Source organism: Triturus cristatus, chromosome 5_1, assembly GCF_964204655.1.
Source record: "Triturus cristatus chromosome 5_1, aTriCri1.1, whole genome shotgun sequence".
Classification (NCBI taxonomy): domain Eukaryota; kingdom Metazoa; phylum Chordata; class Amphibia; order Caudata; family Salamandridae; genus Triturus; species Triturus cristatus.
In genome coordinates this window covers 21222799-21245462 of record NC_140587.1, presented here as the reverse complement: position 1 = coordinate 21245462, position 22664 = coordinate 21222799, and the positions used below count along the sequence as shown (strand labels likewise).

General features: G+C 46.9%; 1 pseudogene; it reads left to right on the top strand.

Moving 5' to 3' along the window:
- The window catches only part of LOC146829981 (vomeronasal type-2 receptor 26-like), a 50852-nt pseudogene extending 30596 nt beyond the window's left edge, over positions 1 to 20256 (top strand).
- The last annotated feature ends 2408 nt before the right edge of the window (positions 20257 to 22664 follow it).

Sequence of the window (22664 nt, the reverse complement as noted above, 5' to 3'; positions counted from 1 at the left end):
TGTAGGCAGCCACTGTGCTTTTGCCATAGCCCACCATGCATTTTTTGTTCTAGGTCTCCAACTTCTTGTTGTGACCATGTGGCTGGTGGACATTTTGCGGATCCAGCCAGTGAGCTTTCTCAATAGGCCTAAATGTCTGGACTCTTCTCCTTGTTCCCTATGAATGCCTTCCTGTTGAGTGTTGTTATTGATGACAATGTGGCACTGGTTGGCAGCCATTATGTGCATCCAAACAAATTCAGCAATTTTTTGCCATAGGTTGCATGCATGGTTGAGACAACAACACATCACTCATAGAACTTCCAGAAAGAAGGCCTGTGCATGGTGTGACGCGTGAGTTACCCACACATCAAACATCTCTTCAACTTGTGAAGGTATGGGCCACTGCTAAGTAACAGCTTCAAGATGGCCCAAAGAAAGATGCCACTGCTAAGCCACAAACTGCTACTAAAGTAGTAGCCAGTGAAAAGAAGAAGGAGCCTACTACCACCACCACCACTAGCATGTTGTCGCAGATGTTTTTGTAAAAACATAAAACTGTGGGCCGATTCACAAAAGTAATCTGGGACAAAATCCTAACTTTACAACTTCGGTATTCCCAACTTTTAGTGAATACCGAAAGTTGTAAAGTTAGGATTTTATCTCAGATTACTTTTGTGAATCTGGCCCTGTGACTGGTGCACCGGCCACTGGGAAGCAAGCTGAACCCCCAAATCAGTGGACCCACCCAATCTAGGCACAAGCCCATGTCTGTCACAGAGGCAGCCAGTTTAATCACTGCAACGCCGATGAGCAGTAATGTTGACATTGAGTTCTGTCTATTATAAAGTAGTACCCAATCATTGGAGGATACTCAGAGAAGTGAACAACAATAAGAACAATAGCCACAACCGCCAATAGTATTTACGAGGTAGGAGCAGTTCAAGAGATTGATCTTCATGCTGGGGAAGTAGAGGGATCTGCTCCAGAAGATCCATTGCCTTCCAGATCTACAGCTAGAAAAAGGAGGGTTAGTAATACATCATCTTCTTCTTCAAGCCCTCTTCTGATGATCTACATGCCACTTGGAGTCTCGCCTCAATCTAAGAGTGTGAAACGCCACAAGATGACTCAGATGAGGCTAGAGAAAAGGAAGGTTCTAGAAAGCCTTAGAGTTATGGAGGCAAATGTAGAAGAGGAAGATGACGATGAGCAACTTATCATGGATGTTAGCCCAGCCCCAGTGGAGACCGATGTTACCGCATAGAAATTTCCCGGGGGTATATGGCAGTGGTGCCACTTATCCAATACCCACCAGCTGCCATAAGTATAAAGTCCCGGCAGCATCTACATCCACACCTACTTCAGTAGAAGAAGGTATTGCAGAGCCAGACAAACACATTAAAATGCCCACCTACCACCAGTTCATCTGCCTTTGCTAGTGGCACCAGCGTCAGAAAGTTGAGCTCCTCAGCTTGTGATTTCTTTTCTGTTCAGCCTGAAGAAGGAGAACATTGCCATATGCTTCCTTTAAGGAGCAAGTGTTAGCTTGGTACAAACTATGGTATCAGGGGCCAAACGGCCCATTAGAGAAAGCACCATACGATCCGGTGGGAGGCACACCTTAACAGCCAAAAACTTGCAAGTGTTGTTGGAGAAGGGGGTGAAAGCCACCTGAGTAGGGAATCTGAATCCTATCTAATCATGGTGGAAGGAGAAGAAGAGTAAGACATCTTCATTACGCAAAGCAGCCCTCTCTCCAGCAGTGCTGTAGTATCACCCACATCAGCAACATCACAATGGAACAAGACTCAGGTCGAGACTCCAAGGCAACAGAGGACAGTGACTGCCCCGTTGGAAAGCACATTGAGCCTACCTCCACCTGGCCTCAAGAAGTCACCTGCATCAGTGGCATCAGGAAAGAAAAACATTCAGGCTTCTATTCCTCCCATGTTTAGGCCAGAGGGTCAGTATGAATGCAACACCCAATAGTATGTTTGTACAACGTGAAAGTTGCTAAAATGTTAGTGCTGGACCACCACTCCCTTTTTCTTTTGTGGAAGGGGAGGGTTTTAATTAATTTATGGCAGCCGTCGGCTGAAAATTAAAGGTTCCCAAATGGTCCTATTGTGACAGAGTTGCTGTTCAAGTGCCACATCACAATGTGCTTGAATTGCTTGGACAAGCTTTACAGCAGAGTGGTGTCCACACTATCCACTTGACAACAGACATGTGGACCAGTTTTCAAGTGACTGATTACATGTCCATCACTGCTCACTGGATCTCTTTTGTCAGGGCTTGAGAAAAAATATCTACAAGTGTTGACACTGCAGAGCTTTTTAATGGAGCTAGGAAGCATGTCACAGTAGCGATGTTCACATTGGAGAAATCTCATACAGCTGCAAACATTTTTTAAGACATTAACAACAAGGACTTTGAATGGATGCGACAAAGAGGGCTTAAGATTGGATTTGTTGACACAGATACTGGCAGTAATATCATTAAGGCCATAGCCAATGGTGGTTATTTCAGGGTCCTGTGTTTGGCGCAGTGCATCAACATCATTTTACAGGACTTTCTGAAAAAATAAGACCAAGTAAGTGACATACTGTCCACCTGCAGAAGAATCTGCACTAATTTGAGCCATTGTTTTAAAGCCCAGAAACAGCTGAGGGTCATTCAGCGTGATAATAGAATGCCTGTTAAAGCACTTATACAGGAGGTGCCAACATGCTGGAACTCCACATATTGCATGCATGAACGCCTGTTTGAGCAGTATAAACCTAATGAATATGTCATGCAAAGAGGAGATGCAATTGTAAAAGGCATGATCATTGAGATGGACCAATGGGGACTGGTAAAATGCCGGAGAGTGATGCTGCTTCCTCTTGAGGTGTTCACACGGGAAGACAGCAATGAGGACAATACTATGAGCCAAGCTACCCCATTGTTGCACATGCTACAGGAACAGCTAAAGGAGGAGTCTGCAATGTACACAGGTGTGGAGGGGAAAAAAGATGCGTAGAACTTGGTAGACTGCTGGGGCACTAGGTGGCGCACTAACAAGATGGTCACCAGAGCGTGAAGCTCCAGCAACCTGGTGCCATAATCCTGCTGCTTATCCTGGTAGCGGTGTTCGGTGGGGCCAAGGATACCACCACTCGCTGCGTGAATGCATGCTGCAGCCGCACGGTGAAGATTGGGGACGGGGGCGGCTCGTGGCTCCTGCTATAGCCCCCAGTGGTCGGCGCCGGTGAGAGGTGCGAAGCTGCCGGCAGACTGCGGCCGGCTGCGTGCGGCACTCTGGTCCGCGGCTCACCACGCGGAGGCTAGGCCGCATGCACTGCGGGCCTCGAGGCGGAGACGATCTGGCGGCGGCCTGCCGGGGACCCGGAGCTAGCGGGTGATACCAGTAAGGAGCAGCGGGGCCAGTGGCTGGCTGGCCTGAAGCATCGAGTGGGGGCCGCGCTGAGTACGGGGCTGCCATGGCGGCGCTGCCGGCTACCCGCGGGAGGCGCCGTGCGCCAGAAGTGATGACCCCATGACAGCCCGGTGTGTCGGAATGTCATCTCGGGCCCTAGCCGTCGTTGGAGCACGAGAGGAGCAAACCCTTTACCCCGCCTTCACCAATGTGCTGGATGTTAACGGACATGCTACACCTGGGGTCCAGCCTCTGATGCCACCATTACACGGTGGGGGAATCCTGGAGGGGCGAGAACCATAATTGGACGTAGTGACCGGGGCGACTCCCCGAGGAGCAGACGGACACACTGGTCGGGGCCGGTCTTGGGTGCGGACCGGTGTGTTGACCTTCACAATTGGCGAGTGGTGAAGTCCAGGGGCGGTGGTGAGGAGACCCGAGAGGCACAGCGGTCTCTCTCGCACCCTGGTGGTGCCTGGCTGAGGGTACAGACAGGCAGCGACGGACTACCCGGCTGCTGTTGTGACCGTCCCGGAGCCCTTGGAGTGGCCCGTCGACCGATAGTGGGCCCACAGACCCGGAGAGGACTTTGCAGCAGGCGGCACTCGTGGAGAGGCGGGATGCTACTGCACTGCGGGGGTGACAGTGCCTGGAGGCGACAGAGGCTTTGAAGGTCCTGACTTGGCGCGGTGGGGCCCGGTCCCCGGGCATCTGCCGCGGGCCCGAGGAGGTGCGGAGGCCCCGCGCTACCCGTGGGGAGCTGACGGCGACAAGCTGGCGGGAATGCTGGTTGTGACAGAGGTCCTGCCTGTTTGCAGCGGAGAGGCGAGCCCGGGTGCGGTGTAGTCCGTGGGATCCCCCGGGCTGAGATGTGGTCGTGATCAAGCGGGAAGTGACCCCACCGGCAGACTAGTGGCAGGAGCTGTGCGGTCCCCATTCAGGCTGAGGTGCGGCATGCAGTTGGGAGCGGAGGGCGGCCGCCTGTCAGGGAACACGGACGGGCTGTGAAGCTGCCACGCGGCGGGCCCGCCGGCTACGGAGATCTGGAGGTATTGGCCCATAGGCATCTGTCCGGTGGTGGCAGCGACAATCCCTGAGGAGACGCCGCGGGGGGCTGGCTGCTTCCCCTCATCAACGTTGGTGGTCGGGGTGCGATACAATCTCTTCGGCACCTTGACGGTGCGGAGCCAGGGACTAGGATAGCCTGACAAGTGGACAACGAATGCCGTCGGCACAGCAGTTGGCCATGGGTCGGCTGCGGAACAATGCGAATGAGGTCCGGCTGCGGGGAGAGGGGCCCAGTCCGGCAACAGGATGCACTGGAGCTGGCGTGGACCCACAGGCAACAACACTTGAGACCAAAATGGACGCTATGCTTGCGGCAGTGGACCGATTGGGTACCACCCTGGAACAGACCAGGGCCTCACTGGAGTCTCGCATAGACAAAGTCACTGTGGACTTTACCCTCCTGCATGCGGATCATCGCAAGTTAGTGGATTCAGTTGCACAGCAGCAGCAGGAACTCCAGGAAGTCCAGCCTGTGGTGTGCAGACACCTCATGATGCAATACCTCCACGTCATGGGGCGCGAGCGACACATAACTTGTGGTTTGTTGCCTCCTTGCGCACGCACGCGGCGATTAGTTTAGAGCCGCTGTGTCGTAAATGGGAGGTCGATTTGAATCGACCCATGACTAACGGGGAGTAGGGTAAAGTGCTGCGGAGCCCAATGAGGGTCCCCCAGAACATGCGTTTCCGCCAAATACAACTCTTGCACAGAGCGTATCTTATGCCTGAATCCGTCAACAGGTATTTTCATCGTCTGGACGCGGGCTGTCCCCGCTGTGGGGAGCTCGATGTTGGCCTGGTCCACATGCTGTGGAGTTGTCCCATACTGGCCCTGTACTGGCAGATGGTACATGGGGCGCTCCGCACGTGCACGACTTGTCGACTGCCGTTTGAGTGGCGAGTTTACTTGTTACACCTCTTTCACAGGACTCCCTCCACGAAAGTCGCTTCTCGGTTCATCGATCTGGGGCTGGTGGTGGCAAAACGGCTGCTTACTAAGCGCTGGAAGGCGGCTGATCTGCCCCATGTGCGGGCGTGGCGAAGCTTCATGTTGGCATGGTCAAAGGCGGAGGGCACCGCACTCCTACAGGAAGAAACCCTAGGCCTTAGGAAGACACCAATAGCGAGTCAATGGGAGGGAATGGTACAGGCCCTGGTGCGACTAGATGGGGAAGGCGCAGTGACTAGCTGGGAACACAATGGGGACACCCACCGGGAGGGGCCGGGGGCGGGTCCGCCCAGAGGCGAGACATGAGGGAGCGTACTGGCGTGTACGGTTGGTCGGGGGTACATATTGGGAAGGAGGTCATGTGGCACGAATGACATCCACACAGGACACTGGGGTGGGGAGCTGGAGCGGGGGGAAGGATTGAGAAGTTGATATATTATGGGTCAGAGTTTGCTGTTGTTGCCTCATCTAGGAATTTGATGTTCTGCCTTACTGTTACATAGTTAGCTCACTGCTTATGGGAAACATGCAGGATGTGAGGGGGGGACATGTTAACGTCTCATCTTGGGGAGGCCTCCCAGTGGTGGGATGTTTAGGGGGATTCTGTGACTGTGGCTGCTGGTGGGAGGCTCTCAATATTGCTACGAAACTGGAAGATGTCCCGCCCCTATTAGTTAATATGCAACTGGCTAGATGCATGCCGCTTAACCTATTGCAAATGTGAGACGCTCTGACTACAGAGCGATCTGTGTATCCTGTTATAAGAAATGCCAATAAACAGATTTTATAAATAAATGACTTGGTAGACTGCGTAATCCTGAACTTGTTTGCTAAACAAGGGTACAAAGAGACATTGTGTCTCCCAAACATTACATCTCTGCCACAATTCTTGACCCACGGTACAAACCATTACTGTCCGCTTTTATTCCTTTTTCAGAAGGGGATGTTTAAAAATACAAAACATGGATAGCTGAGCAAGGCAGTGAGCTAGAAAAAGAACAGGGAAGTTCTGTGGTGCAGCCTTCATGTTCAGAGCCTGAGGGCAGTGCTTTTTGCTCACAGCAGCCAAAAACAATGACAAGAACACCATCAACAACACCAAGACCAGGAGCATCAGCCTCCAAATCTACAACTGAATGGTTTCTACTGGCAGGGCTTAAGGTCCAGTGCAGAGGCTAAGGCAAAAGAGGTTGAGCAAAGTGGAGCACCAGCAATGAACAGTGAGCGAATGGTCAGGACTGTATGGATGACACAACAGAAGTCTACCTTGATCAGAACCCATTTGTGTATTGGTATGGGAAGAGGCGCCTATGGCCAGTCTTCCGCAGTCTGGCAATAATCTATCTGGCTTGCCCTGTAGCCAGTGTCTCCGCTGAGCGAGTTTTCAGTGCTGTTGGTGCCGTTGCCACAGTGAGATGGACCAGTCTCTCTCCCCAAAATGTGGTGAGATTAACCATAATCAAAATGAATCAGCACTTTATACCACCAGCTTACACCATACATGCAGTACCACAGGAGGGAAATGACAGAGACTCAGGTCATGGAAGTAGAGTGTTAGATGACCTACTTCTGGGTGAACCACCAGAGTTTGAGGACAGGCTCTATTTCCCTGACTACTAGGCTTTATTACTTTGACGCCTTAAAAAAATATATAGTTGGGAAACATTATTTACTTTAGTATTTGTGTCTGTCTAACTGTCTGCTTAAGCAATTCATCCCCACCTGCATACTCTTAGACACATTTTTATTGCTGGATTGGAGTTTCAACTTTGTGCAGTCAGAGAAGAAGTCTGACTACCGACTGTTCCTCCAAAGCCATTGGCCCTCAAGTCAGACATTGGACGGAGAATAAAAACTAATGTGTGCCTGCTTCCAACCCTGGGCTGCAATGTTCAATGTTTTCCTACCCTAGAGGGACTGCCCCTCCCACATGTGACATTCATAATTATATTTACACTGGCAATTCACTGCATCGTAAACAAATAGAGGGTCTGCTCTCTGCAACGTACCACCAAATGATCACAGTGAGCACTGTAGAAGAATGGGTAAATGCTGCCATGCATTTTTGATAATAATAATAATAATACATTTCATAAAGCGCAACAGCTACCTCAAACAGAGGTGTCCCGGTGCTAACGCAGTCCAGCAGGGCAGATAGAATGTGAGGGGACTAGCCTTGGCTGAATAACCATGTATTTAGTGCTTTCCTGAACTCCAGTTCAGATTGGATTAATCAAAGTCTATCTGGAAGGGAATTCCATAATCTGGTTGTTCTTCCTCCCATGCGGGACTTCGCAAATTGAGGAACGCACAACAGTTTCTGGGAGTTCGATCTTATAGAGCGTTTTTGTTGATAGGGGCGAAACCGGGAACCAATGGAGCTTGCGGAGAGATGTGTTGTCCAAAAGGCACTCTTCTGATTAATCTTGCAGCCACATTCTGCACCATCTGCAGTCCCCTAATCAGATATGCAGGCAGTCTCAGGTAAAGACTATTTGCATAGTCCAGCCTTGAGATCATTGTAGCAAGGACAACCGATCTTCGACAGCTCTCAGGAAGTAAGTGTACAAATGTTCTCAAACCTCTCAGAATGCCGAAGCAGGAGGATGCAATAAAGCATACTTGGATTGAGAAGATAAGGTTGGATTCCCATTTTACGCCCAGAATTTTTGCCGTGGTTGAAGGGCAGGGGGGAGACCCATTTCCTCCGGCCAACACAGTCCTGTCGTCGCTGGGGGATTTTTGCCAAAAAACAGAACCTCGGTTTTCTCTGCATTTAGCTTTAGCTTATTATTGTTCATCCAGCTGTATATATCCCTCAGGCATCCCCTGAACCTCGCAAAGGAATTTGCCAATTGGTCCTTGAAGGAGAACACCAGCTGGATGTCATCCGCATAGGAGATAGTTTTTATTCCCCATTTCACAATGAGCGAAATAGTGGAGCCAGATAGATATTAAAAAGTAAAAGGTTCAGTGCCGACCCCTCTGATACCCCACACCATAGGGGTTTGGCTTCCGATTTGAAAGGGTAAAGAGTGACCCTTTGCATGAGGGTGCTGAGATAAGACTTTATCCAGGTGAGTACCGTTCCCTCCACCCCTGCCCACTTAAGCCTAGCCAGTAGAATTGGGTGGTCCATCATGTCGAAGGCGGCGGACAAATCCAATAACACTAACATGGCTGAGGCTCCACAGTCCACCTCCATTCTTATAGACTCTGCCACCTCGAGCAGAACTGTCTCAGTACTGAAGCCTGCCGAAAGCCGGACTGTGTTTCATGCAAAATGTTGGCAATAAAATTGGTAAGTTGATGTTGGACCAGTCTTTCCAGCATCTTAGCCGGTACACGGAGAAGAGAGATTGGGCGATTAAGATCGCCCTGATCAGCATTGGGCTTCATCAAAAGGGGTGGGAGCATAGCATATTTCCATGACTCTGGAAAGATGCGAGTAGTAAGTGAGCTGTTTCATATAAGCATTGTATGCTGAGTGATTGTTGTGATGTGTGAACTTGTTGTGATATGTCATCATCAATAGTTTGAGAATAGATTGAAAAGAGATGAAATGATTCATGTGCTGGCAGCCAGTGTGATACTGGGTGTTTATTTGCTACACTTAATGTGTAAGTGATGAATTTGAGATTCCCAAAATGTTGGTGGCCTAACGGCAGCTGATCAATAATTTCACATTTTCCCCTGATGGAAATGTATTCCTTTCCCCTTTGAAAGATAGGATAGTGAGATTCTTTCACCAGGTCCAACTCCACTCCACACAGTCCAAACTCCACACTGCTTTGTTTTTTTATTGTTTATTGTTTTTATTTTATATTATATTTTATGACCCGAACAGTCCCTTAGATTATGCAAAGTTTACAAACACAAATCTAGTCTACACAAAAAGTACCTCAATCTTTCCATTCTTGTTGTTCAATAACAAAATTGTACCACTACAAGTCGACCTATTGCATTTTGAGTCAGAACTGAGTCGGGAGACTGTTGGTAGAGATGATGGAATGACTCAGGGCGTGGGTGTGGGCGTGAACGCGACTATTGTGAGGACGGCTACCAGATAAAGATGGAAGCTTTCAAATTTACTGAAACCAACTGATGTTGATGATGATGACTTTGAAGTGGTCTAAAGGTAAACAACAGCACCAGACCTATACAAGTCTGTGTAGTGGTGGTAGTGAGTGGGGTGACTGACAGCAGTGCATTGATTTTCTAATTGATTGGAAAAATGCTATGATGCTGTGTGTGTGAGCAATACCGCTCAGTGCTGTCTGGCTCCAATTCGTCATTTATTCGGAAGCTAAGTGGTGGTTGGATGGGGGGGGGGCCTGTTGTTGAGGTAACTGCCGGAAACAGATAATTAGCCAATTTGTTTTTAATATACAGACCCTGGCCTTTACCCTGTGCCATACTGGAAAAACAATGTAACATACTAACACTTACCTTACCGAATCACATCCGCCAGGCACCCATGATTGACGGACAGTCAGAGAGGAATGCCGATGCAATGCACAAATTGGCAATACAGTATCTTTTTTTCTCTTTAATCATTACAATTTGTGTGTTGTTTATGTTTGTTACTTCACTCCTATAGATATTTTAATTGTATTGGATATTTTTCAAAGTTCGGTACAACAGTTACAGAACATAATGTAACTTGGGTCTCTCTGGGGGCAGAATGACAATTTGATTTGGTTTACCTGCACTAATACTCATCATCATGCATTTCCGTTTCCTCCCATAACAGATTTACGATAGTTGGCTGCCAAGATGAATGTGTTGTCCTTGTGTAGTGTTTGCCTTTGTGAAAAATTTCCCTCAAACCCTCGTTCCCATCTATTCATCGAACCCCTACCCCTCTACCTCTGGGCTGTGAGATTTATTGAGGAAGTGGAACCTCACTTCTGTATCTGGTGCTTTCACTAGTATTCAATGACTAGCCACAAACATGCAGCTACTCTCTACTACCACCACATGACACCTTGAGAAACCATGCAGCCATCGTTTTGCAGGTAAGAAAAGTACTTTGAGGGATTGTTGAGCTACAATAATCTATATACTAGGGAAATTCACACACCCACACCCCCTCTGAGTCCTTAAGGGTTCATATATTTGCAGACTGTAGAGACTAGGAGGAGACAAGTGAGGGTACTGCATAACTATCGGTTGGTGTGTTAAGCATCGGCAGATTTTGAAAACTGGCTGCGGGCTGCATGGCACAGGAAACAGTGCAAAGTGAAAGAGTAACCCCCAAAATAGAATTTAATCATATGTGCAATCATAAAAAGAATATTTCCATAACAAATGAACTAAAGCCCACAACACCTGGACCACCCGACTCCCTAAAACCAACCAATGTCCAAAGTAAAGAAAGTCCAAATTTAAACAAATGTCTGTAATGAATGCCAAAAAACCCAAGATTTTCCCAACTCCCACATTCCCACCCTCTCCCCAACAAGCCGCAACAAACAAAAGATTAAAAAAGGGGCAAAAAAGACCTTGCGGTTGGCTAGGAGCTTCCTCTCCAAACGGCCTAACTACTCCACTATCCTGACTTCCATCTGTGCCATCGTGATGAGCATGCGCTGAAAGGCTCCATAGAGTCAATAGGGGGTGCAGCAGTGGTTGTTGATTGGTGGGGGGTAGCTGCCTGACCCAGCGCCGTATAACTTGAGGTACAGGGCCTGGCTGGGACCCTGGGCATTGAAGGCTGCACCTGCTGCACCTCCTCCTCCTCCTCCTCGGCCACCAGCCGCTGATATTCGGCCCTGATGGCCTTCAGCTTCCATTGCCGGGTCCTGGCTGCTCTCTCTTGCCTGTTGGATAATGGTGGGTTGACAGGAGTAGCTATAACGAGAAAAAAAAACACCTTTTAACCAATAGTCTTAGCAAAACAGTAACACATAAAATGATATAGCTGCAAAGTAGCACTAACGGTACATAACATTTGCTTGTATCCTCGATTCTTCGGCCCATTCGATTTTGATGAGATTACAGTTCCAGGCATTAAGCCCTATGAGAATACAAGTATTCTTCTTCTAACTCATTTAGCTAAATTAATGTAGGCATGCCAGCTCAACTTGATCCCTAGACAGACATACAGAGTTATTTTCCGTTAGGCTTTACTACTGTCTACAGGTGGTGCAGCTGTACCTCACAATTATCTCTTTTCCTATCATTGCAGTGACATTGAGCATTTAACTCTGTTGAGTTAAATGCTCACTGTCACTTTCACCCTGACTACAACATGGCTGATGAGTAGCTACTAATATATGAATGATAAACAGCATGATGTGAGGTACTACTATTGCAGCAATACCAAAGGGGATGGTGGACGGAGTGTTTAACATTGCAAGCACTTGCCCCCAGTCAACTGATCAAGGTTTAATCCATCATCATTCTGTAACTCACTCCGTCACCCAAGTTCAGACATGGCCATATGCAAATCAGTCTGACCCTGTGCCTCATGGGAACAGTCCAGCCCGAACTGCCAAGCCATGCCTTCCCTGGACCGGATGAATCATCCTGGGACCGAAGGTTTCTGACTAATAAGCCATCATCAGCCAGGTTATCTTGAATCCTTTGGTTTTGCTCCGTACTACTATTGAAGCCGGTAGACCACTCATGGCTGACACTGCCAAAATACCAAGGGTAGATAGAGAGTGGGCCACGGAGGGAGGCGATTGGTGATGAAGGGGGGTAGGGGTACATAAATGTTGTGCTTGAAAACTACTTTGGGTCAAGTGAGTTGTCTCAAATACAACCTCACTCATACCTTTTAAACATGAATGGCCCTGCACTCAAGACAACAAGTAAATAGTAAGTGAAGGCAAATCATTGTCCATAATGAAGCATAATTTAAAATACAGCACGCAGTGGACAAGACTGCTGTATTTTAAATGTATCTATGGATTAAAAGAATAAAAGGAACTGCTTCCTACAATCAACACAACCATTGCTCTTTTCATTTGGGAAGACACTGATTGATTCCTTTATGCTTGATTATGGACAGTAATTTGCCTTCACTTGCTATTTACTTGTTGTCTTGAGTGCAGGGCCATTCATGTTTAGTTTGTTTTAGTGTTTTTTTACCACTTTCCGTGGGAGGTCACATCCTAGGCTTATTGCACCTTGTTCTATCCATAATTGTAGCAACATTACATGATAACGCCTGGTGCAGGATTCTTTGCCCTGATCCTCCTTTTTTGTGTTTCTCACTCAAACCTTTGAATCAAAAAACGTCATAAAATAAAACATTCCTTGTTTACTTTTCAACCAGGGAATCTTTTCATTTTTTATGCATTTTTCTTCTAGCATTATTTTTATTCTTCACCCTTGGCTTTGCTACTCAGTCACAGTTTAAGTTTTATATTTTCTTCATCCAGCCTTCCCTATGAATTCTAGTGCCATCCATTCATCCAAACATGGCTATCATTCTCAACAAACTTTTTACCAACATACATTTGTCATTATAACCCCCATGCGTCCTTGCATTGACCCATCAAGCCGCCCGGAGGATTCCTTTCACCCATACACTTTCACCTATGCGGGCAGACATTTCACCCATCCTTCCACCTTCCATCCTTCTTTCCCATCAAGTGGTCAAGGTCATGAAAATGTTCCTGCTGAGTTGAAGATAGAAGAGGCCACCATTAGTTACTCAACTCCCGCTGCATATGCTATGGCCTAGTAAACAGGGGATGTCTTCAGCTGTTCACAACTTAGGGGCTGATTACGATGTAGTGCGAAAAGCATCCAACCGACAGTCAAATTTTCCGAGACCGTGTCTGAACCCATCCACCTGATTCAGTTGGACCAATAACGATGCTCGCGTTCAGAAGGAAATCAGTTGGTTCATACCAAATCGGTTCCGACTGGCACTAAGAGAATCCGACTCAGTCAGAGCCGATACGTACAGATCTACTGGCAGTGTTTCCGACCGAACGATTATGATGTAAGATTCTGACAGCCTTTCCAACTCGGTCTGTCCGACACTAAAAGGCTGTCAGAAACTGACTCTGGGGGCCCCTAGCACGCGCCCTTCATCATTGTAAAACCATGTACTGTGTGGCAGGCACCATGGGGCATCTGTGACAGGGTGCAAGATTTTCACCATAGCAGCCTGTATTGTCGGACAGAACACAGCCTCCCATTAAAGTCACTGGGAGTCCTTCTTAATAGTGAAAGCCAAAAGCGAAACAGAGTGACAGACTTATTGGATAGCACCTCACTTTATTGCTGCAAATACGTTTTTTAGACTCGTGCACAACTTCTTCAGCACTTGTCACCCTTCAGTGCCACTGAGTACAGATTACAATTTTTGTTGAACAAGGAGGTGCACCTAAAAGCTCAAGTTTAGTCCATAGCGGATTTCTTCAAAACAAAGGGGCATATTATCAAAAAACGGCTTTAAAATTATCGCCGCTTTAGCGTCCGAAAACTGCAGCGTAAGCGACGATAATGGGCTTGATAATATGCCCTTGAGAATTCCCATAGAAGCCCATGTTCTGGTGTCAACCTGGGCTTCTATGGGAATTCTCTGCGGCATATTATCAAGCCCATTATCGCCGCTTTAGCGGCAGTTTTCTGCCACTAAAGCGGCGATAATTTTAACACAGTGCTCGATAATATGCCCCCAAAATTCTTTATTTTAAATTACACAAAAACAGCCAACACGTTTTGTTTCCAGAGTAAAACTGTGGAACTTTATCAGGGCTGTAACAAATAGCTGACGGACATAACTGATCACATAAACAAATTACAACACAGACAATGACATCACCTACTAACGTACATTTTATCATCATTTGACAAGGATATACATTACAAGGCACTTAAGAGATACTATAAAGACATAGCTAATAAAAAAATAAAAATAAAATATACAGACTAGTTTTATGGTTGTGTACGACAATAAATATGTGTACAGTATGAATCACATAAATACTCCCACACGAAGACAGGATTTTTTTAATAAGTCTTAGGCCTGTTTATACAAATGTAATTTAATTTAATTCAAATGAGTGCATTATATTTAGATGCTGAAGTGTTTGACTCATCCATTGAAGACAAGAAATTTCCTCTAAAAGTCGCACTACAATATGATGCAAATAATTACTTGGAGAAATCAATAATAATTGAATGAATCACTATAATAAATATAAAAAACTATTTGAGATAGTGTAGAAGAAAATAAACAGAAAAATATGTAAACATCTGATAAGAAAAAGTGACAGACCCTATGACATATAATCCATATATTAAGTTTAATCTTGACATGATATTAACATAGGTGAGAGGAGTAGAGAAACCGAGACTGTTGGACCCGGCCTCGTGGCGTGGTCCTGAACCCTCCTACCAGACTAAACGGGGGCTACCCGAACCATTCGGGGTCCCCCTGGATTGTACCCCGCTACCCTCCAGCCGTCGCAACCCGCCCCGGCCTCGGTCCCCACGAAGCCCTAACCTCAAGGCGCCAAGACCTGACAGGAGGGGGGTCGAGTGGCCACTCCACAGATTCCGGGGGAAGAGAGTTTAGATGGGGCCTCCAGCCGTCCCCCGACGCCTGGTTGCGATCGCCCTCCGGCCTCCCTGGGCGCTGGCTCCACCCCCCGCTGGGTGTCTGGATGCTCTTCTCCCGGCCCCTCCGACCTCCCCAGGCGCGAGGGTCCGGACATCAAAGGGCTCCAGACCTATATCTGGGGCAGCCCAAAACCAGGACGGCAGTTGTATCCTGGAGTCGAGAGCCCTGCTGATTGGATCGCGGCTGACCCTACGGAGAGAGACTCATTGCCTGGAACTTGGAACTCGAGCCCTGCTGACTGCGTCGCGGCTCCCCCTTGCTGAGAAGAAGACCCTCACGGAACCATCGGAGCCCTGCTGACCTCGTCGCGGCTCGACCTCGACGAAATAACCATCGGAGCCCTGCTGATCTCGTCGCGGCTCGACCTCGCAGAAGTACCCTCCCGGAACCCCCCAGCTCGAGGATTGAGAGCTGAGCGCAGGGTGTTCCCGTACCAGGCTGGTACTGAGACTGTCCCGCTACCCCGTCCCTGAACGACCCCGAGACTCTTTGGGATCCCTCGAACCGCCTGTAAATATTGCCACAGAAACCTGCCTTTTACTACCGATAAAGACTTGTGAGAATTGATACCCTTGTTGTGTCCCTTTGTGGTGGTGGGGGTGCTTGGCTGGTACGATCATAGGGGAAGGACCTCGCCCAGGAGGCTTCTCAGCGGCGCTCGGCTACTTTCCTACGGAACGGTGGCTCTCGGGGTGGTCAGTCCGACACCCTCTGACTCCCCGGAGAGCGCCCTTCTAACAGAGACATGTAGGAAAGAGACAGGAAAGTGGAAGGGGAAACAAGTGAGAGGGTAAGACAGATGGGAGTTGATGGGGACCAGTGAAAATGGTGGGATAAAAAAGCAGGCTAGTGCGAGACATGCTCGGAGTGAGCGCAAGAGAAAGGCACCAAGGATGAAGAGACAGACTCGAAAGAGACAATCGCTTGAGGTTGAGAGGATAGACAGACAGAAAATAGATCATAGACTGATGAAGTAGATGTGGAGACATTTTAGGGAGAGGCAATAAACAGGCAGACAGGTAAGAGACAGATGAAAGAGAGACAATGGGGGATGTACAGGTGAGAGAAGGTTGTTAGAAAGAGGAGCAGACAGGTCAGGTCAGGTCAGCCGAGAAAGGGAGAAAGAAGGAAGGACAAATGCAAGAGAGATACAGAAAGAGGCGAAAGTAAAATATAGGTAGGTAGATAGATGAGAAATGTCTCTGAGAGAGCAGGGAAGACATGTCTGAGATAATAAAGAGATCAACGGTTGTGAAACAGATGGCTAATGAAGGAGACATTTGAAAAAGGATTGATACCAGAGGAAGACAGGTGGAACATAGTCAAATGATGTAGAAAATGAAGAGTAGGCAGATGACAACATGGAGTAAAAAGAGAAAGGAAGGCCGGAAAGAGGAAGAGATGGGCCAGGGAGAGCAGTGATATGAGAGATGATGCAGGAGAGTGGACAACAATAGAACAGGATAAGAGAGATGTGAAGCACTGCAGAGAAATAGGCAATATTGAGGAAATGATTGGAAATAAGAGAAGGGGAGAGATAGAAGAGAGAGACGGGGCAAGGAAAGCAGTCTATATGGCACAGTATGACTGTTGTGTGGCACACTAGCATGACCATGGACAGCAGAACAATAATGATGAACGCCAGAGCATTCCATATTTCTGATTGGAATTTCAGGATTTTTTTTTTATGGTTGTGAATTGGGGTGAAATTACTTCCTAGGATAACTTCAGGACAAAGGTTAAATGATGTCCCTTCCTGTGATGTCATTGGGGTCGAAGTTTGTGTGATGTCACAGCTGCTTTCTCTGGAATTTTGGTGAATTGGCATCAATGTGTGCCATTCAGAGGCACAGGTGAGTATTAGGACCTGGAATGAGAGGGAAAATGAATTGGAGATGACCATCAGAGTCCTCATTGTAAGGCTCCCAGAGAGTCACCAGAGAGACACCAGGGGCTTCCCTAGAGACATAATCACCAAGCAGACATCCTCAACACCCTCAAGGGCATAAAATTGAGTGAGGCCAGGAACCTGGATGTGATTAACTTTTCGGGGCAAACTGTGAACCCTTATCAAGCTATCTTGCAACTACAAATGTTTAGAAATGTAGTTGGGAAGAAAGGATGAGTCATTAAATGATCATTGGACCATTGTGCTATTTTGGAGATGGTAGGCTAGACTTTACATCTGAGTGTGATGTGTTCCTCATCTTTCTTTTAAGGACTACATGAGGCATTCTGTTAAATGTTTGAGAAAAAAGAAATTGTTAATCGAGTGCTGGGTCCTATTTGAATGAACTGTAAGTCCCATGCGGTCTCCACAGTAGAGGGAGTGGTGGACTTTGAGATTCATCAGGAAGATTCTACCTTTTATTCCTCTCATCTCCAGAAAAACAGTCACTTCCTCATTAATACTTATGAAACTGGATTACTGTAACAGACTTTTTGTTAAACTCCAAAAACAATTTGTGAGGAAGCTCCAAAGCATGCAGGATGCTGCGGCCAGGCATATTTTTGATCTTCCCAAGTTCCATCCGGATTCAGCCTCCATTAAGGATCTTCACTGGCTGTCAGTGAATAAACTTGTTAAATTCAAGGCATCATGCCTCACCTATAAAGCCTTGCATGATTTAGGTCCTAATTACCTCAATATTTCCTCTCCTGGTACATACCCATCATTTGATCCAAAAACTCCCTGACAGTCACTAGCCCCAGTTTTAAGAGACTCAAATGGGGAGGCAGTTGTTTTTCTTCTGAAGCCCCGGCTCTCTAGAACAGTCTGCCTATAAATATTAAAGCAGCTCTCACATTATTGTGTTTTAGGAAACTAAAAAAAACCTGGCTTTTTAACCTCTATCTTCCCTCTGATCTCACCTATACTGCTATTCGAAACTAGCGCCAAGACACCCATGGGTATTCAAGCACTTTAGAAACATCATAACATAACATAACAAAACATAACATAACCAACCACCACCATTTCACTATTCCACATAGCCCTCAACTGTACTACAGGGAATCTGGTCCCAGCGGTACACAATTCTCTATACATCCATCTATCAATAAACACAAAGGAGGTGATAAACTGTCCTTTTCAGAAGGTATATGACCAGATGAAAATGTCTAGGCCTGATTCCAATTCGAGGTCTCACTCATGGCATTTAAGATTTGGCCTTGACAGTGGAGTATTCAAACAAGGGGAGGGAGATGGGGTTTGTACCATATATGAGTTTCAGTATAATATTTGTGCAGTAGTCACTGTAGTAACGGCATTCTCATTTGACCAGTCTACGTTCAAGAAAATAAGTCACAGTGATGTTCTCTCACTGCCCTGCTTCCAGGCACATTTCAGTGTGTGTTAATGCAGTTGCTGTAGGCTCTGTCTACTTCTTGAGTCAAAGTAATCTACATAATATCTCCCGTAATCCCAGCCATAGGATCATTTTCCTATTGTGCGTCAGCACTACCTCCAGCAGTTTAGGTACAGGCCCTTTGCATTATTTGTACTCAGCAGGATTGCAGTCCAGGTTCTGCTGGTGTGCTGACTTTCTGTTAAGAATTATCCATAGCAATAAGTTGTTGACCTGGACGGTGTAATGTGCAAGCAGGCAGGGAGGTTCCTGCTGTGTTTCGTGTGTGTATATTTGGAATCTGTAGTGACAGTTCTCCACTGCCTCATACTCCATATGGCCTACCTCATACAACGGGAGGAGCAGCAATGTCTTTTTCTTCACTGCTCCACTGTTGATCACTCCATAAGTGAATATGGCAGTCGGCACAGGCTTCACACACATTGTGTCATCCCATCACCAGCTCTGTCCCTGGTGCTGCTCTACATTACTGTGCAGAATGTTTCTGGGGGGTTTGCATCACTCATTTAATTCATCGGACCACACTGCTCGATCACAGTACCCCCTTAGTGTGATGCAGTAGCAAAGGTGGGGACATGTAGCATCCAGTGGCCAGCTAGGATTCTGCAGGTCCTCAGAAGCGATGCTAGCCTATATCCTCACCTCCACTTAATGGTGTTGATTTTTATTAAGGATCTTGGTCTCCTGGGATGGTGCATTTAGGTCATAGGACATGTAATATCAGCATTATTTACTGATGCAATTGAATAGATCCAAATCCTCTTTTCTGGTCATAGTCTAGTGTTAAATTATCTAATGTCAAAGAGAGGTGAAATGTGTGGACATTAAGTGATTTCATTTGAGTAGCATGACTCTAACTCAAACCATGCACCTTACATCTAAAATTTTCTAACAAGTCACTTTTGCATTAATAATAAAATATTTTCTAAACCGTTTGAACCCGTGCAAATGACTGATTGTGTTTGAATTTTATTGTAGACATGGAAAACTGTATGCAGTGCCCGGAGGACCAGTGGCCGGATGTCAAGAAGGCTGGATGCTTCTTAAAGGTCATTGTTTTCCTCTCATACAGTGACATACTCGGCATGATTTTGGCCACTGTGGCCATGATCTTCTCTGCTGTCACTGCTGTAGTGCTGGGAATCTTTCTGAAACACCAGGACACACCAATAGTGAAGGCCAATAACCGGGATCTCAGCTATGCACTCCTCACCGCCCTAATGTTGGCCTTTCTCTGCTCCCTCCTATTTATTGGACGCCCTGCGGCATGGACATGTCTGATCCAACAAGCTGCATTTGGGATCATTTTTACAGTTGCTGTGTCTTGTGTTTTAGCAAAAACTGTCAATGTTGTCATTGCCTTTAATGCCACCAGGCCTGGGAGCAGATTAAATAGATGGCTGGGATCACGGGTGTCCGGCTCTATTGTCCTCTTGTCTGCACTGGGAGAAGTGACAATCTGTCTCTCTTGGTTACTCACCTCTCCACCTCACCCTGGCATTGACACACAGTCTGAGACGGGGAAGATGATCCTGCAGTGTGACCAGGGTTCGGTGACAGCTTTTTACTGTGTGATTGGTTACATGGGGCTGTTGGCCTTTGCCAGCTTCATAGTAGCTTTCTTAGCAAGGAACCTCCCGGATAAATTCAATGAGGCCAAGCTCATCACATTCAGCATGCTGGTGTTCTGCAGTGTCTGGGTCTCTTTCTTCCCTGCATACGTCAGCACTAAAGGCAGGTACATGGTAGCCGTGGAGATCTTCGCCATCTTAGCTTCCAGCGCTGGACTGCTGGGCTGTTTGTTCATTCCCAAATGTTACATCATACTGTTCAGGCCGCATATCAACACCAGAGAACATTTAACTTTACATTGACATTTATAGTTTAATATTTGAGTTCAAAATTTACCCAATTTAATATTAAAATGTTTTTCTGCAGGGTTTGAAAGAAATGTATCATCCTTTTGTATAACCATTTGACTGTCTGCAGGAAAGCATTAATATATCCAGTGATAAAAGATAGTTTTTAAGGACATCCACTATGGATGATTTTGAGTCCTTCCTGTACTAGCATAGTTCCAGTGGTTTTACTACTACTAGTTGGCCTGCAGCACTGATTGTGCCAGCCAGAGGATGTGGTGTAATGGCTAGAGCGGCCCACCTGGCAGCTGGGGAACTGGGTTTGAGTCTCAGCGGGAGGCTCAATACCCTGTGATTCTGGGCAAATGATTGTAATCTCCCCGTGCCTAAAAATTAATGTGCCCATCTGTAACACAACTGGCGCGCAGGTAAAGTTCTCTGATACTTTGAGTTGAGTTCACGTTATATAAAATAGAAAAAACAAAGAAACCCTTTTAAACCTTTCTCAGGCTTGCCACTACAAAGCCTGTTTGTGCAGTTTGACTGCCACCTCGATTTAACATTTAAAACCCTTAGCCTTGCCTTAAACTCACTTTTTATTTCATATGTCATCTCTAAGGTAACCCGGAGGTACCCCAAGGAGTATATGATAATCATGTGCTTTTACATTGTACATGGCCTGATAGTGAAAAACTACTCAACTTATTTTTCACTATTGTTAGGCCTACCCTTCTTATAGGATAACATTGGGGATTCTTTGCATTTAATAAGCTATAATTTCTAATTGGGAGCAGGAAAATGGATCATGTTTGGTAACTATGAAATTGCAAAGATAAACTCTCTTTAATGGTAGAGTAAGATTTTCCAGTACAATTTTGAAAATGCCACTTTTGGAATGTTTGTATGAACAAGTCACCAAAGCTGAAATTATGAAGTTAATACTTTAGATTCTGGGTCAAGTTAATGAATTCTCATGGCCTGTGTATTTATTCACAGTTATTCTCTCTTTTTATGCAAATATTTCATGAGCACTTAAACATATCTGTCAGACCACAATTAAAATATCAGGCACATTATTGCATTGGGCAAACATAAGTAAAAACAGCATTACAAAACATATTATACAATAAATTAACCATTAACTAAAAAACTCAAAAGTTTTCACAAAGTACTTTCCACTTGAAAACTAGTCTAAATCAATCAATCAATCAATCAAAGCATTTATAGAGCGCGCTACTCACCCTTGAGGGTCTCAAGGCGCTGGGGGTAGGAGATGCTACTACTGCTCAAAAAGCCAGGTCTTGAGGAGTCTCCAGAAGGTCAGCAGGTTCTGGGTCTGTCGCAGGTGGATGGGGAGGGTGTTCCAGGTCTTGACGGCGAGGTGGGAGAATGATCTGCTGCCAGAGGTCGTTCGGCAGATGCGTGGGATGCTGGCGAGGGCGAGGTCTGCGGAGCGAAGCTGGTGGTTCGGGGTGTAGAAGGTGAGTCGTTCATTGAGGTATGCCGGTCCGACCTTGTGGAGGGATTTGTGGGCATGGGTGAGGAGCTTGAAGGTGATCCTTGTGTTGATCTGGAGCCAGTGCAGGTCTCTCAGTTGGAAAGTGATGTGGCTGTGGTGGGGGATTCCAAGGATTAGGCATGCGGAGGCATTATGTATGCGTGGGAGTCTTTTCTGGAGTTTGTCCATGCTTCCTGCGTAGAGGGCGTTGCCGTAGTCCAGCCTGCAGATGACGAGGACTTGGGCGACCGTCCTCCTGGTCTCGGTGGGGATCCATCTGTAGATCTTGCGAAGCATGCGGAGGGTGTTGATGCAGGAGGAGGAGACAACATTGACTTGCTGGGCTGTAGAGAGCGTTGAGTCCAGGATGAAACTCAGGTTGCACGCATGGTTGGTGGGTGTCGAGGCAGCTCCCAACATCCCCTCGTGGAGCTTGGATTTGGTGGTGGCCGGCTCCTTGGTGAGGGAGAGGATTAGCTGGGTGTCATTGGCGTGTGAGATGATGTTGAGGTGGTGTGCTTGGACGATGTTGGTGAGCAGTGCCATGTAGATGTTGAAAAGGGTCGGGCTGAGGGATGATCCATGGGGTACACAGCAGGTGATCGTGGTGGCTTTAGATCTGAAAGGGGGAAGACGGACTCTCTGGGTTCTTCAGGTGAGGAAGGAGGTGATCCAGTTTAGGGTTTTGTCATGGGTCCCTGCTTCATGGAGGCATTTACGTAGGGTGTGGTAGCAGAATGTGTTGAAGGTGGCCGAGAGGTCTAGGAGGATGAGGGCCGCAGTTTTGCCGTTGTCCAGTAGTGTCCTGATGTCATCAGTGGTGTCGATGAGGATGCTTTTGGTGCTGTGGTTGCTGCGGAAGCCGGATTGGGTGGAGTCCAGGATGTTGTTCTGATGTCAGTTAGTTGCCTGTTGACGATCTTCTCAGTGACTG